At 45.1% G+C, this 12,032-nt stretch overlaps 1 protein-coding gene across 4 annotated transcripts in view; it reads right to left on the bottom strand.

The window, feature by feature from the left end:
- Positions 1–12,032, bottom strand: part of LOC140430841 (RNA-binding Raly-like protein) — a 2,211,286-nt gene that overhangs the window by 1,722,378 nt on the left and 476,876 nt on the right. For all 4 annotated transcript variants that reach the window (XM_072518571.1, XM_072518572.1, XM_072518570.1 and 1 more), the window contains exon 2: positions 4,664–4,759. The gene's annotated coding sequence lies outside the window, so the exon portion shown is untranslated. The remainder of the gene's footprint in view (positions 1–4,663; positions 4,760–12,032) is intronic.

Raw genomic sequence — 12,032 nt, 5'->3', positions numbered from 1 at the left:
CTGCTTGTGAAACTAATAAAGATTATTATTAATTATTATCATTGTTTTATTTATAAGTGAGCATAAGGATCCCAAGACTGCTCACTGGGAACTCCACTAGAACCTTACTCCAGTTCAAAAAACACCAATTAGCAATTGCTGTCTACTTACTCTCACTCAGTCGATTCTGCATCCATATTGTTACTGTCCCTTTTATTGCATAAGCTGTATCTTTTCTCATAAGTCTGGGGTCTGGTCCGGCATCCTAATATTTGATACAGTGCCGTACAATAGACTTATGAGAAAAGATACAGCTTATGCAATAAAAGGGACAGTAACAATATGGATGCAGAATCGACTGAGTGAGAGTAAGTAGACAGCAATTGCTAATTGGTGTTTTTTGAACTGGAGTAAGGTTCTAGTGGAGTTCCCAGTTTTTAGGGGCCTCGGGGAGATTCTCTTCGCCGAAGCAGCACTTGAGGGATTTCCTCCCCTCATTTTTACCCCCCCATCACCTACCCAACCTTGGAGAGGCCCTGCAACACCCCCCCCCCCCTCACTCCCCTCTACCTGGAAAGATGCGATGAGGTGCTGTTGAATAAACTCGGATTGTTTTTGGTGGAAAGACAGAGGCTGAAGGGGAGACCTGATTGAGGTCTACAAAATTACAAGAGGTATAGACAGGGTGGATAGTCAGAGGCTTTTTCCCAGGGCGGAAGACTCAATTACAAAGGCGAACAGGTTCAAGGTGAGAGGGAAAAGTTTAGGGGAGATGTGCGGGGAAAGTTTTCACACAGAGGGTGGTGCATGTGTCATGTGAGAATACCTTTAAGAAATGGATGTTTAAGCAATGTACCTTTAAGAAATGGAGCTGATCATATTACTGAAGTGATGTCAGAGGGTGGGGGGAGCTGAGCTCACTTCTGCTTTTTTGAGTTTCAGTTTGAGAAGGCTGCTGGGTGTGTCTGTGTGTTTTGCTGTGAGCTGCAGGAAGAAACACAGAGCTGGTCTGTTGATGTCTGCAATCCAAAGACTATAAATATATTGAATGTAACCTAATGTCTGTTTTTGAAGGTTTGAAGTCTTTTGGCTGTTTAAAGGAACAGTTTGAAGGATTATTTAGTGTTGTAGTCTTTTGGGGTTATCTTTGAAGTAATGGGTGTTAAGATATTCAATGTTTGTTTTTAAAAGGTTAACTTGAGTTTATAGAATAAACATTGTTTTCTTTTAAAAACCATTTGTCTATTTCTGCTGTATCCCACCTGGAGAGTACACCGTGTGCTTCCCATCCACAATCTATTAAAAGTTGTGGGTCGGTTGAACTCCATGAAACACTTTGGGGTTCTGTAAACCCGGATCCATAACACATACCTGGAACATGTTGCCAGTGAAGGTGGTAGAGGCAGGCACGATAGCAATGTTTAAATTGTCTCTTGATAGACACATGAAAGGGAGACGAATGGAGGGATACAGATCATTGGGCAATAAGTAGGTCTAAAAAAGGAATCTGGATTGGCACAGGCTTGGTGGGCCGAAGGGCCTGATCCTGTGCTGTAATGTTCTTTGTTCTTTGAAAGCTGATGTCGTTACAACCCTCACCTCGAGTGCTGTGACCACGTTCCAGAGATTTATCCTGAAAAATGTATTGACGCCCTGACATCAGTCATCCCAGCCTGATGACTGAGAGGGTTCATTGATATTGTGCAGTCCGATGCTCTCGTCACCCCCCCGCTGTCCCAACTATCCTCTATTCTGAATGGCCAAAACAAGTTACCAAATGAACAGTTATGATTTTCAGGAATGTAACCACAACATTAAACAAAAACGTAAAAGGAAACTTAATTAACTCAATCCAAAATATAATTCCTGGGATGATGATGCACCACAGCCCCTATCTCCTACTTGTACTCTTTTGAATAAAGCAAAAAGATCAATAAATGAAACAAAATTTGACAGGGATGACAATCCCTGGTGGGACATTTAGTGTAACTAAAACAAAATGTCAAAAGGAAACTTAACTACTTAAATTAAAATATCATTCCCAGGGGTGCTGATGCACCCCAGCCCCTATCCCCTCTTTAAATGTGCTCAAAGTACTTAATTAAACAATATCCTTAGCCTGTGCATCTCAATAATATAATTTACTGTTATTAACAATGGATATTTCCCTTGGAGGTAATTCCAAGAAAAATCAAAGTTTGAGTTGTATCGCACAGGTTCGTAGACTAAAGAACGTCTAGAAGATTAAGTGGCTTTTTACACTCTACTGACATTCTTCATGAACTTTCAGGAAGCTCTTTCACTGGGTGCTGAAATCTCACCCAGACAAAAACAGGTTCCAGATGATTCTGGAACCTGCTGTCCACGGTGTCATGTGAGGGTCCCTTTAAGAAAAGTGTGTTTATCAAAGAGCTGCAGTGATGTCATTGTGTGGGTGGTGCTGGGATGTGATTCTGGCTGTTTACTTTCGGTTTGAGCTCGAAGCTGTTTTTTGTCTCTGAGGTTTAGTTTCATTTTCAGTTGGGGAGCTTCAAACCAAGAAGGTGTTTAGGTCTCTCTCTCTGCCTACTAAAGAATGTCTCCAGATCACTTGATGATTTCAAAGTAATACCTGTTTCTGTAAGGAATGCAAACCTACTGTCTGTTAAAAAGGATTTTTAACTTATGGATGTTGTTACGAAAGTTATTAAGAGTTACTATAGAGTATTGTATCTGTGGGGATTATCAGTGTTGGTAGTTGATAAGATGTTTACTGTGTGTTTATAAAATGTTATCTGGATTCATAGAATAAACACTGTTTTTGTTTAAACATACTTTTAAAAAAAATTTAGAGTACCCAATTAATTTTTTTCAATTAAGGGCCAATTTTGCGTGGCCAGTCCACCTACCCACACAGACATGGGGAGAATGTGCAAACTCCACACGGACAGTGACCCAGAGCCGGGATCGAACCTGGGACCTCGGCGCTGTGAGGCAGCAATGCTAACCACTGCGCCACCGTACTGCCCTTGTCTAAACATACTTTAGATCTCTGTTGCATCACACTTGTAAAGTGGGCCCTTGTGCTCCCCATAACCAAAATCTATTAAAAGTTGTGGTTCAGGTGAACTTCATGATACACTTTGGTGTTCTCTAAGCCCTGGCCCATAATAACGGACAACGTTGGGGAGCAACATTGGAGGAGGAGGACTTGCTCCAGGACAGTAATAGAACATGATGAAGTGAGGCACTTGCAATAAACAGTGTATCTGTGTCGAAAGGAAGGTTTGAAAGCTGATGGAAAGGGTATCAGTTTGGATGGGCAGAAATGGAAGACAAAAGCCGCAATGTATCGCAAAACATGATTGAAAGAGTAGGGACGAGCTGATGTTGTGCCGGGTGATATGTAAAACCCAACTTGCAAGCTCACAGAATCACTGATTGCCTCGCCGCAACCAAATCAATTCAGAAGAATCATTTCCATCCCTTCAAAGAGGGTAACATTTGTCATCATGCAAGTTGGAAAAACATCCGCCCATATTATCCGTCAGATAGATACAAGACCCACATAGGTGGCCACTTGGGATCAGGTGCTCTACCTCTTCATTAAGTCAAGAAAGGAGCAATGAGACATTGATCATGTTGTTTGCAAATGGAGAAAAACAAAATGATAACCTCTTTAGAAAATCCCGAAATTACTAATGTGAGTTATTGATGGTAAAGTTACATTTTGAAAGGAGAGAGTGAATCTGCTCATCATCTTAATAATGATAAAGTACAGTAATGAATAATTACTTCTGCAAAGCAAAAAAAGACATAGAATCTTGTGCTACTCCCATATTATAATTTAAGTGTTGTTTAATTGCTATGGACACACTCGTGAATTATATTCATACTGTCTGATCATATTGTGTTTACTTTATTGCTGTTCTTTCTCTTTATTAATTGAAATGTTATCATACTGTATGTACAGTATGGAGCTGGTTTAGCTCAGTGGGCTAGACAGCTGGCTTGTGATGTCAAACAAGGCCAGCAGCACGGGTTCAATTCCCATACCAGCTGAGAATTCTGAATTCTTCCTCCCATGTATCCAACCAGGCGCCGGAGTGTGGCGACTAGGGGCTTTTCACATTAACTTCATTGCAGTGTTAGTGTAAGCCTACTTGTGACAATAAAGATCATTTATTTATTTACAGTGAGTCCTTACTTAATGTTGTGGTTATGTACCTTAAAATCACAACCTTAAATGAAAGAACTTTATGTGAATCTTAGGTTTCCATAGGACTCAATGTTAAAGCCAGAGTTAGGTTGCTTTGGACATTTCTCACCCAGAAAAAACAATGTACAAGTTGAAATATTGTATCATACATGGCAGCACTTTGCATTCCTAGCTGTAATAACTTGCTAAATAAAATGCAGCACTAAATGTAAAAGAAACACAACATACAATACAATGTAAAATGTTGATATTCTCTTACAGTGCAGTACTTTTAGATCAGTGTTTTTCAAACTTTTTTGCCCAGGACTCATTTTTACCAACCAGCCATCCTTCGGGACCCACTCCAGCCGACCTTCGTGACCCACGCCGGCCAACGTTTGTGACCCACACCGACCGACCTTCGTGCTCCACCATTTTCTCTTACCTTTAATGTGAGAGGTGAGGCTGGGCTAATATAGTCTAGAGTAGCAAAGATTGATAAATTACCTCATTGAAACAGGCATTGTTCTCTCAGGACTCTACAGAGCAGATGCAGAATGTAAGTTTACCTCAGATGGGTAGTTGACAGCCTGGGGATTTGGTCTGCAAATTACAATGCAATGATTTTAGACATAGATGAGGAGGAATTACTTAACTCAAAGTATTGTGAATCTTTTTAATCTCTAAAATTCACTATCAAAGAGAATTCTGCAGGCTCAGCCATTGAGCATCTTCCAGACTGATGCAGGAAGACTGAATTGAATTTAAAAAAAATCTTCTCCTGGGTCAGCGCGCTGACGTCAGGAGGAGATGGTGTTTCTCTCTGGGCTCCGGGGGGGCATGCGCACTGATGAGCGGGCACGCATGCGCAGCGCGCCCACATTTTTAAAGCTGGTTGCGGCCTGCATTTTTATTAGCCGGCTGCTGCGGCCATTGCGCCTGAATTCAAGCAATCGGGAATGCCGTGATGGATGGCTCTGCGACCCTCCCGACATCTGCCTGCGACCCACCCGTGGGTCACGACCCCCACTTTGAAAATGCCTGTTTTAAATTGACCAGACTCCATCTGGTGGCAGACGTTATTTGCGCAGGTAGCAGCTGAAGTCCAAGGACAACTTGCAGCGACCAATCTCTCCCACTGAATAGAGTGTAGGACTTCAGTGTGAGTTCAGCAGCGGAATCAGGAGCCAGAGGTGGAGCAGCAAGAACAGACCCCAGGACTAAGGCAAGAACAGAGGCTGGGAGCGAGACTTGGAGGTAAGCCCAGGAGGCAAGGTCGGGGGGGGGAAAAGGTGGGAAGTGACACTGAAAGGGAAGGCTGAGCAGATGCAAGCCACGGAAACAATGTCGGGAGGCAAGGCCAGACGGAGGCAAGGCTCGGAAGCAATGCCAGGAGGTAAGTCAGCAGCAGATGGAAGAGAGAATAACGGCGTGAGCGGATATACTGCGGGAAAGGTCATGTGTGCTGGCAGGCCACAGAAGAGAAAGTCTGTGGCAAATGATATTAAAAGTGGAAATAGCAATGTTAAATGGATATATTGACACTATTTTATCAACCACAGCGAAGTAAAACAATGTTAAATGGTCAACGTTAAATGGGGACTTACTGTGTACCGTCATTTTCAAAAACATTTCAATTAACGGGAAATGCCAAGCTTTGAGTAAAAAGCGTTGTTTTTAAATGATGTTCCCTTCAGTCCTGACTTTCCAATAATGGTCAGAATTTAGGGTTATGGTTCTACATAGAGTGGTCATAGCTCATTCATTATTGATTTAATGGTGGCAGGCTGAATGTGGAAAGCTTCATGTCTATACATGCACTTCCAATAGGTCTCACTCGATAACAATGAGCAGGAACATGCTCTTTCCTAATTAACCAATCAAATCCTTTCTTTCCAAAGTCCTTGAGCGTATCATTGTCAGCCAAATACATACTCACCTCACTCACAGCTCCACATCAAGTTCCTTCAATCAGGATTCTCAACAGTTGTTCAGCTGGTGTCAGCATCGGCAATTCCATTATGTCCCACAATTCCTTTTTCGGTCACCTTTCTAACCACTTTCTACTATTGATTTCCGGCAATAGTATTGGATATTAAATGCTCTCTCACTCGAGCAATCCCTTAATATGATGAGGGGACTGGCCACTGAGATTGTGTGTGGAGGCTTTTATTGTGCGGAGGCTATTGTACCACAGCTACCACACAATTCTGGTTGAACAAGAAACTCTCCTGCTCTTACTGCCCATCATAGATGCACCGTAAGGATTTCCAGATTGACAATCAACCCATTTGGTCATGCCAAGATCGCACCTTCTGTCTCCATCAAATCCCAGGGTGGGACTCGAACGCAGAGAGTCTGGCCCAGAAGGAGGGATGCCACCCAATGGGCCATAAGACCTCCTGGATCATTCAACCACCTTCCTGAAAAAGACCTCAATGAGTGGATGCTTTCTTCCTGCAACTCAATATCAGCAAAACTGAAACCATCTTCGTGCAATTCTTGTCAGCAACTGTATAGTTCTGCTTTTACTCATCCAGCAACTTTCCTGGCTGGCTACGCAAATGAAACTGAGCATTATTTTCCAACCAACACTGAGCTTTAATCTCCACATCGTTAAGATCTGCTTCAACCTCTGTCGTGTTTCCCAGTGCATCGTAGTGGGGCTGGATTGTTAGTCATATAAGTTAATGACTTGGATGAAGGAACAGAAAGACACATATCCACGTTTGCACACGGCATGGTGAGTGTTGTGGATGGGGGCAGGGAGTTTCAAGGAGACAGGGATTAAGAGAACACGTAAGCCTATGGCAGATGGAGGTCACTGTAAGGCCATGTGGGGTCATCCACTTTGGACCTGTGAACAATGAACTATGAAGAAGCAAAGGTATTTAGATGTTTAAGTACATAAATCACCGAGAGTTGATGCCAAGTATAAAAAGTAATCAAAAAGCCTAATGGACTCGGAAAACAGGGAAGAGAAATGAGGAAACAGAAAGGGCAAATGCAGCAGACAAAAGGTAGGGGTGATCTCTCTTTAATAAAGCTATTGCTGATGCTCGAGCAGTTTTATTACTGCAATTGCAGTGTTAGTTTCAGGAATACAATGTTGGAGATGAAAGCTTGCAAAATCAATCAGTCCAGAGAGATAATATCCCTGAACTTGCTGACAATCTGCTGGGGAAAGCTCCTAAATATTGATGATAACTGATCAATTTTCTCCGACTGTAATGACATCAAGCAGTGCCTACAGTTTTCCTTCCCACCCATTCCACAGTCGAAACACTTTGTTTCAATTTCAATTCATTTCTGGAAAGCAAGCAAAAATTTAGAGAAGGGTTTGTAATTGAACCTGTATGTGTATTTTTAAAAATTCATTTATGGGCATCGCAGGCTGTGCCAGCATTTATTGCCCATCCCTAATTGCCCTTGAGGGGGCAGTTAAGTGTCAACCATATTGCTGTGGGTCTGGAGTCACATGTAGGCCAGACCAGGTAAGGACGGCAGATTTCCTTCCTTAAAGACAATAGTGAACCAGATGGGTTTTTACGGCAATCAACAATGCTTTCATGGTCATCATTGGACTTCTAATTCCAGATGTTTATTGAATTCAAATTTCACCATCTGCAGTGGTGAGATTTAAACCTGGGTCCCCAGAGCATTACTCTGGGTCGCTGGTTTACGATTCCAATGACAATACGACTACGCCATCGCCTCCCCATTGTATATGCATATTGTATTGTATATGCTGTCTCATGTCTTAACACAGGTTGGATGAAATTTGACACCCTCCATCATGGTGGGTTTGGTGGGTGGTGGGTGGGCATTTAATCAGGTGGTAGGGTGGCAGGTCTGCTGGCTTCCTGCCTCCACCCCAATTAGGTCTATGGCAAGAAGGTCTGTGGATGGCTTCCCAGTCCGTCACCAATTGAGGCCCCAGGGCGGACAATTGATGCCCACTTGAGGGGTATTAAGGGACTGCCACTGGTATTAATGCAGCACAGGTTGGGATGACTTGCCAACCGAGGAGCATGACAAGTATACCTGTGTGGGGATCCATCATTCAAAATGACTCAGTACCTCATTGAGAAATGTGGCATCAAGAAGGGTGGGTGGGTAGAGATGGGGCTGCTGAGAACCACACTCCTGCACTTGCTGTCATTGCTTCTCCCCAAACCCCTTCCCTTCATCACTGACCTGTCGCCGGGGTCCACCCACAATCGTAGGCCTCAGGTGGGTGTTGTACCAACAGCAGCCACCACTTCCCTCAGTGGCGTTCAATACAGCTGCTGGCCTCTGATTTGCTGGCAGCTCTCTGCAGGTGGGACTTCCTTCTCTGGCATCCTTGATCCTCTGGCAGACTTGCTGCTGGCCTGTGAAGTGCCTGTGTGGCCTTCCCAAAAAGAGCTGACGGCTCACCCGCTCTCCACCCATTTTGCTGGCAGAAGGACAACTAACTCAACCATCAGGAGATTTAGAAGGTGCAGCATTTCCCAGAGGGGCAAAACATATTTAAAATAATTCATTTTATTTTCAGTGTCATTTCTGTTTTTGAATCTGTTCATCGGGTAACTCTGTCTTATAACCCACAACTTTATTCTCTGCCTCGCTTACAGATCACTTCAGAATATCACAATCCACTGGAACATGGGCTGATCTGCAGTGACCCAGTGTTCTCTTGATTTCAGAAATTAGGAATAGCGGCCAGAATTAACTGTCAGATACTTCCCTACAAGAACATTAAAAATAATAAGATGCAACGTGACATTTTTCGGTTGTTCTGGACTTCATGTTGGCGACTTCTGATAATTGGACCAGCATAGTCAATGTGAATTCTCTGCCATGGCTGTGTAGGTCATTCCCATGGATGCAAAGGTTGCAGGGTGGAGTATTCCGAATGTAGCGCAGGATTGGCATAGCCCCACCTTCTCAATTTGGCATCTAATCCTAGAAGTGGCCACTAGAAGTAGCTGCGCGCCAACTCCTTCATCCTAACCACACCAGCGTGTCCTTCATGTAGCTGTTCAAGGATACTGTTTCGTATACACAGCAGAATAATCACTCAAATACTCTATTCTGAACTGGCACCTCAAGTCACCTAGTGATGTAGGGCCTGAGGTCTGGATTCTTTTGAAGCACATTTGTTAAAGTGCCTTTCTGGATCATACTCAAAAGCTGCCACCAGATCTGTTCTTGTACACCTTGTGCTTGAGCTGAACTTACCAGTCGGTTTTCAACATGAGAGCGATTTAAGATATTTACGAAAGTCTCATCAGATTCTTGTTTGATATCCTGATCTTGTTTGACTTGGAGCAGCCATCTAGATAAAGAGCGCCATTTAACAGGAAAAAAACAAAGCCCCGTTTTGGGCATGCTTAGCAGGGTGTTTCTCGCCACCTACAGTGCCAAGAATGACCCCGCTATTAAACGGGTCTCTTTTTTTTCCAGCCTTGCTGAGGATTGCCCTAATGAGGCTGTACTTCCCTTCATTGCAGCTGGCTAGTACAGAAAGAGATTGGGGTGCCATTTTTAAATGCCGCCCCAATTTCTCGACCCCCCCACTGCAGCCCGGTCCGGGCTGTCTACTCATGACCCAACTTACTGATTAGCAGGTCCTTGAGCCTCCCCTCCCCCCATCTCATAAGGGTAGGGCACCCACAGGCCCGATCCTTGATAAGGGCAACCTGCCATCTAGGCACCACCAGGCTGGCACTCTGGAGCTGCCGCTGTCAGCCTGGTAATGCCACTCGGGCACCCTGGCAGTTCCAGGGTGATATGCCATGGTGCCCGGGTGGCAGTGGCAAGGTGAAAGGATGGCAGTGCCAAGTTGCCTGGCTGGCATCGGGAGTGCCAGGGTACCACCCTGCCCAGAGCCCGACCATCCAGGGCCCTCCGATTACCTGACGATGCCATCGCATGCCCTTAAACCTGGTCCACCTTTCTGTGGACCAGTTCTAAGTGACGCCACAGCGAAGTATCCAAGGCGTGGGCGTTTGCTCCCACACCTTGGAAGACTCCAGCGTAGACACATATAAGTGAAGCTCCAACTGGTCACTTAAATATGCAAATCTGGATCCCGCTCAGTGAGGGCGGGATCAAGATCGCGACATCTCGTGAGATCTCATTAGATTTCGCAAAGCATCGAGAGCATCGTAAATCTTGAGAGAGGGCTCTCCGTGAGATTTTAGGGCTTCATTGCATCACTGAGTTGGGCGTGATGAGGCCGTTTGATCCATCCATTGTGTCCGCATTCGCATGCTGCTCTAACTCATGATACTCGATGTCACAATCATGTGCGAACAAGATCAAAGATCATGAGCACGATTCAGCGAATTTGAGTTAAAGTCTGCAGAACGCCACATTTAGCAGGGCATTTCCTGGTGGCAGCAGCACTGAGAAACACCCAGCTATTCCAAGGCACTTTACCAGGTTATTTTTGTCCTCGGGGAGATTCCCTCCACCGATGCCGCATTTAAAGGGACTTCCTGCTGGTGAGTTTCTGCGGATTCCTCGCAGATTGGCGGGCCACTTTGTCTGGCTGCCCCGATCTTTCCCACCCCCACCCTTTCAGGCTCCCCCCATTTTTGATCCCCCCCTCCCTCAATCCCTCCAACTTTGGGGAGGCCCCCAGGAACCACCCCTCACCCTCCTTCTACCTAACAAGCCCTGCCAAGGCCCGATCCCTGGCAGTGCCAACTTGGCTCCCAGGCACACTGACACTGCCAGGCTGGTACCAGTGCCTCTGGTACCCTGATACTGCCACCCAGGCACTTTGGCAGATGCTGTTTCACCAAGTCCACATTTGTGTGGATCAATACTAAACAGCGCCCTGGTGAGGTCTCTCAGGTACGCCCGTTGAGCCCCGGGCGCTGGGTGAATCCAGCGAGCGAAATTTAAATGAGCCATACAGCTCATTTAACAATGCTGATCTGGATCATGCTCATTGATGGTACGTTCCAGATCGCAACATCCCGGAGATTCCATTGAATCCCGCAAGACATTCCGAGCATCGCGAATCTTGCGAGAAGCCTCTCACGAGATTCAATGGCCTTGTCACAACACCTAGTCGAGTATGATGAGGCTGCTGAATCCTGCGTCATCTTTGTAATTGACTAGCTGCTAAACAAGGAATACCCTTACATAGCCCAAAGATTGTAGTTAAGGGTGAATGGTCAGTCAAAAGTATAAAATGACGTCCGTAAAGGTAATGGTGGAATCTTCTTTCGCTAAACATGATGCTCAAAACTTCTTTTTCTAGTTGGGTTTATTTCAACACAGCCCAAGTTAATGTTCTTGAGACAAATACTATTGGTCATTCCTTTAGGGGCTGGTTTAGTACAGTGGGCTAAACAACTGGCTTGTATTGCAGAATATGGCTAGCAGCAATGGGTTCAGTTCCCATACCGGCCTCCCCAAACAGGCGCCGGAATGTGGCGACTAGGGGCTTTTCGCAGTAACTTAATTGAAGCCTACTTGTGACAATAAGTAATTATTATAGGGCAGCACGGTAGCATTGTGGATAGCACAATTGCTTCACAGCTCCAGGGTCCCAGGTTTGGTTCCCGGCTTGGGTCACTGTCTGTGCGGAGTCTGCACATCCTCCCCGTGTGTGTGTGGGTTTCCACCGGGTGCTCCGGTTTCCTCCCACAGTCCAAGGATGTGCAGATTAGGTGGATTGGCCATGCTAAAATTGCCCTCAGTGTCCAAAATTGCCCTTAAGTGTTGGGTGGGGTTACTGGGTTATGGGGATAGGGTGGAGGTGTGGACCTTGAGTAGGGTGCTCTTTCCAAGAGCCGGTGCAGACTTGATGGGCCGAATGGCCTCCTTCTGCACTGTAAATTCTATGATTCTGTGATCTTTCCTGACAGCATTATGA

The sequence above is a fragment of the Scyliorhinus torazame genome, chromosome 10 (genome assembly GCF_047496885.1).
Source record: "Scyliorhinus torazame isolate Kashiwa2021f chromosome 10, sScyTor2.1, whole genome shotgun sequence".
Taxonomy (NCBI): Eukaryota; Metazoa; Chordata; class Chondrichthyes; order Carcharhiniformes; family Scyliorhinidae; genus Scyliorhinus; species Scyliorhinus torazame.
The sequence above is the reverse complement of the archived record's forward strand: the minus strand, read 5'-3'. Positions and strand labels throughout refer to the sequence as shown.